Raw genomic sequence first — 4,981 nt, forward strand, 5'->3', positions numbered from 1 at the left:
TCTTCTTCTTCTTCTATTCTTCTTCTTCTTCTTCTTCTTCTTCTTCTTCTTCTTCTTCTTCTTCTTCTTCTTCTTCTATTCTTCTTCTTCTTCTATTCTTATTCTTATTCTACTTCTTTTAATACCAGGGCACTTACTTAATCACTGAGCCACATCCCTGGCTCTTTATTTATATTTTGTTTTGAGACAGGGTCTCACTAGGTTGCATAGGGCCTTGCTAAATTGCTGAGACTGGCTTTGAACTTCTGATCCTCCTGCCTCAGCTTCCCAAGCCACTAGGATGATAGATGTGCAGCACCGTGCCTGGCTCATATTACTTCTCTCTCCCATTTAGTTCCCATTTTCCATCCTGGATTGTAAAGTTCAGTGTTCTACTAGGCCAGACCTACTTCTAAATATGTTGAAAATGGCTGGGCACACCAGAAATCCCAGCAACACCGGTGGCAGGGGGATTTCAAGCTTGAGGCAAGCCTGGACAACTTAGTGAGACCCTGTCTCAAAAGAAAACACAAAAAGGGCTGAGGATATGGTTCTGTGGTAAAACACTTGCCTAACACGAATGAGGCCCTGGGGTCAATCCCCAGTGCTGAAAAAAAAGTTAAAAACAGAGAGAAAGTAACTGAGCATCACTTGCAACCACACTGTCTTGTACAGCCTTTTCTGGAGTGTTGAAAGATGAACATTAACTTTCCCTTGGTACTTTGTCATGCCCTCCATGCCACAGATGCTTTATGCTACCTAGACACATCACATATATGGAAAACACAAAGGAGAAAAGTGCTTTCATATGATTGATATAAAAACATTATCCAGTTGTACATATTTTTTTCTGGTTCTGGGCAGAGAGGACATTCCACAGCTCCTCTCAGGGCTGGGGACACCTGCCTTATAAGATCCTTTACTCTACAGCCCTAAGCTATTAACCTAAGTATAACATGATCCAATTAAAATATAGCTTTAATTAAGATGCATTAAGAAAAACTGCAATACCTGAGTGACAAAATCTTTGGTATTATAGTATTTAACAACAAAATGCTTAAAAATCTTTACAGTGCTTTGATTTCACAAGAAACCGCCAATTTTATCTGCAGCACTTTTTTGCCTAACAATGTGTATCAGGTACCTGGGTGTATCATGGAGTACAAATTCCCCCAGTCTATAAATGCACACATAAATATGACATTACAAATTACCTTGTGCTTTAGAAAAAATACAGGGAGGATCTAATTTATATTAGGGCTCATGAAGTCCCTTTGTTAAAGAGACATCTGGATGCCTAAAGGTCAAGTAGGAAAAGGTGGGGAGGATTTTTCTGGAGGGAACAACCCTTGAGATGTCCTGGGATAGAACAAAGGTCAGTAGGGCAGGGATGATGTTAAAGTCAGGAGGCTGAAGGATGATGTTAAAGTCAGATGGCATTGTGACTCGGGGAATAGGGTTTAGATTTTATTCTACTGCAGCAGAAAATTGTTAAGACTTTTAAGTCGAGTGGCAAATTGAACACTCTTGTCTATAAGTTTTTGGTGGTCTTTCCGGTGATATTGTTAAGGTAGATTTTTAAACTTGGACTTCTTGCATCAAAGATATAAATATTCTTAAGTCTCTGGGTATTTCATGTGAGTTCATACTGATTCGGTTTTCTTCCAATACTGCATAAGTGTGTCTGTTTCTCTGTCCCTCGCTGACACCCCCATTGAAAAAGAATCCTGTCATTTGAAGCAGTCTGTGTTATTTGGTCATTTTATTATTAGTGAAAGTGAATGTCAGGGCTGGGGATATGGCTCAGTTGGTAGAGTGCTTGCCTAGCATGCACAAGGTTGATCCCTGGCACCACACACACACCACAAAAGTGAATGTCAGTGTTGATTAATCATCTTGTTCTCTTTGGTAGATTATCCATGGTGTTTGTCTTTCAGGGGAAGGGGAGTTATTGGTGTTTATCTTCTTGATGTGACATGACTTTTTGAAGATCAGCACCATAGTTTTTTAAATCTTGCATAAATTGTCTTCTGCTTTGTCTTTTACTTGTAGAGTCTTCCTCAGCTCTGAAGGACAATTTGTTGCTAAGCAAAACATTCCTGTTAGTTGAAGATGGAGTTACTATTACTTTAAATGAGGAAAAATGCTGTTTCTGATCCCATAAATGTTTAACAAGTCTCCTGAAACTGACCTGTTTGCTTCCCTAATTTGCCTTTGTGATCATGGCACACCGCCTCGCGTTCTGCTCCTCTTTTCTCTACAATGTGCTCTTCCTCTGAATCCCTGGAGCTTTTCATAGCTGTGCTCCATGGTACTCTTATATTCTCAAACAAAACACACATAGAATATTCAGTGTTTATGTTAATTCAGCCTTTAATGCAAAACTAAAGCATAAAGCCACACATAGTAGTAAAGGCAAAATAAATAAAAACAATGCATTTCAAGGGCGGCAGTGCATAAGTTTATTACTGCCACTTATGTGCGATTATCAGACCAGGAACACTTTGATGAGTCAACAAGACTCCAAGGGAGTCCCAAGAAGCATTAACTGAGCCTTATGTGAAGAGAGTAGGAGGGAGGGTGTTAGAAAGAACTTCCGGGTAGATTTTAGAGTAGGACTACACTTGTTTTTGACATGTAGGATTTATAATATTTTATAGTCAAATTTATCAGTCATGTGTGTGTCTGTGTGTTTGTGTGTGTGTGATTTCTCCCAAACCCTGTTACTCTAAGGTTTTGGATATTCTTCTCTGCTTGCAATCTTGCAAAAATTCAGCTATATTATCTTCTAGTTTTTGAAGATTTTCAGTTTTTGTATTATTTGTTCATTTGAACTTTGTAAAAAAAAAAAGAAGTGCAGTGTGGATAGGTCATATTTGTTTTTTAAAGAGACAAATCCTCCACTCCAATTTGTTGAACAGTAGTGCATGCCTTCTCTAGTTACATGACATTTTTGAAGCAGAAGGTGGAGGGGAGTGATCTTCTCAGGGACTAAGCACAGAGTGTGGCAGAGGCCAAGAAGACTCTGGGATGCCCTTCCTCAGCAGGTGCTGTCCCTGACCCTTGTGCACCATTCTTCCTTTCTCCTCAACACCTTAGAGCCCTTTGACCCCTCTTCACAATCTGGTAGATAAATTCATGGTCTGTCTTATGTTGTATGGAAATAACCACTTGAGTGGCCAGGAGTCCTTAAACCTCCAGCCATTGGCCCCCAGACCCACACACATATATTCACTCAACTGAGGGACAGCAGAGGAAAAAGTAATTGTTGGGAAAGGGGCAATAGAGCCCAGGGTTAAATTGTACACAACACTGATAGGAAATCCAGGGACAAGTTATCTAACTTACATTACGTAAAATGAGATGGTATCTGCGTATAAAATCTGATGCCTACAAAATATAACTGGAGAGGAAAATGTGGAATTACACAGTCATCTCTTTCCTAAAAGGTAAGCTTCCTTTTATACATAAATGCCGTATTTGTGTTGTAACAGTGGTCCCTTCACCTTCTGACTATAGCCCTCATTGCTCTAAGGTTTATTAAAAAAAAAAAAAAAGTTTTTTTTCTCTCTCTTTTTCCCTCTCCCCCTCCCTAACAAGATTAGGGAGACAGTGTTCTTTTCTTCCCCTTGTTAATTGCCCTTGAACACACCCACCACAGGAAGGAGATGCTAGCTGAGGATCTGGGAAGTGAATATCTCCCAAATTAACAAGTGAATCTTAACATGCCAGCAAGGTGCCCTGGGACCCCCTATCAGAGCACACCTGGGATGTAACCCTTGAAGAGTTCCTTTAAAACCCCCTATCCCTCCTGATCAGGAGAGTCACAACCTTTGGGATAGGAGTGTTTCTCCTTTGCTGGCAAAGCAATAAACCTTCCTTTATCTTTTCCTTGAAACTGTGTCCTCATTATTAAATAGTCATTGATTGGCATTGGGGACAGGGACGGAGCTCTTGGTTACAGTGTGGTCTCTGAGAAACAGAGAACTACGAAGAACTTCATCTTTTAGATAAAGTAACAGACTTTATTTTTAAAAGGTGATTCACTATAAAAGGTGATCGTTAAAATTCCTTGTTTAGCAAACAGGTATGACTAGAATTTTTTTCTGTCAACCCCTCGATTGAAATTTTAATGGCAAACATTTATTCTTTAAATGAATTAAAATTATTTTGTGATGTTCTTTGAAATAGCAAAACAACAATCTGAGATGTATGTATCAGAACCAGGGCTAAGAGTTTGAAAGAGTGCCTATTTGACAGGTATACATCAGAGATCTATTCAACACCACCCATTTCTAAGTTCTTAAAGACCAGCTATGAAAGCAGATTGATAAACTGGGTAAGAAACCCCAAATTTCTAGGACAGTCTCTCTCCAGTGATTTCAGGTACATATGTCCAGAGAGAATGAGAATAAATTTTCCCTTCTCAACTCCTAGCGGAGAAAGGTCATTAGGGACATAGATGGAATCTATATGTGCACTTATCTGAGACTGTTTTGCAATAAGCCACTCACAACTTAAGGTCTCTTCCCTGGTTAGGTCTAGAATCACTCACTACAGTAAGAGAGTCTCCTTCTCACAAATTTGTGGTGCTCTTGCCAAATCGATAACGGGTGGTCCCCGTTTCTTTTGGAAGTCTTATTTCTGTGTATGGAAAGAGGAACTTGGACATCCTCGCGATAGACATTGGAGCTGCCTTACCCGTTCTGCCAACACGGGAGTTGGTGCTTCTCCAGCCTTTGCAATCCGCCCCCGCAGACCGCGGAGCAGGTCCGTGCCACTCACACGCGGCGCTGGCCGGGAGCGGCCCAGCCGAACAATGCTGCCCTCGTGTCTGAGCGCTCGGTGCGCACCGCTCAGGGCTCGAGCGCGCCTGCACGTACGTAGCTTTCACGTGTGTATTGATATGGAGTTCGTGTGTAGATACATGAGAATATGCTGAAACTAATTTTGGATAGAGGCGCCGAAGACAGGACGAGGGAAGGTAGGAGCGGGCGTGCAC

At 41.0% G+C, this 4,981-nt stretch overlaps 1 protein-coding gene and 1 long non-coding RNA gene across 10 annotated transcripts in view; one reads left to right on the forward strand and one right to left on the reverse strand.

Moving 5' to 3' along the window:
* Zmynd11 (zinc finger MYND-type containing 11) overlaps positions 1-4,981 on the forward strand; it is a 97,434-nt gene that overhangs the window by 2,317 nt on the left and 90,136 nt on the right. For 3 of the 9 annotated variants that reach the window (XM_015495134.2, XM_048812592.1, XM_048812594.1), the window contains exon 1: positions 4,823-4,963. The exons of 1 other annotated variant lie outside the window; for it this stretch is intronic. The gene's annotated coding sequence lies outside the window, so the exon portion shown is untranslated. Of the gene's footprint in view, positions 1-4,715; positions 4,964-4,981 lie in introns of those variants that run through there. 5 more of the 9 variants (XM_015495133.2, XM_048812593.1, XM_048812589.1 and 2 more) reach the window with 4 other exon arrangements.
* Positions 1,434-4,975, reverse strand: LOC125619541. Its single transcript, XR_007351066.1, has 2 exons — positions 4,681-4,975; positions 1,434-2,303 (listed from the first exon to the last, which is right to left on the reverse strand). It is a non-coding gene; the product is annotated as an uncharacterized LOC125619541 (long non-coding RNA).

The sequence above is a fragment of the Marmota marmota genome, unplaced genomic scaffold (genome assembly GCF_001458135.2).
Source record: "Marmota marmota marmota unplaced genomic scaffold, marMar, whole genome shotgun sequence".
NCBI classification, from domain to species: Eukaryota; Metazoa; Chordata; class Mammalia; order Rodentia; family Sciuridae; genus Marmota; species Marmota marmota.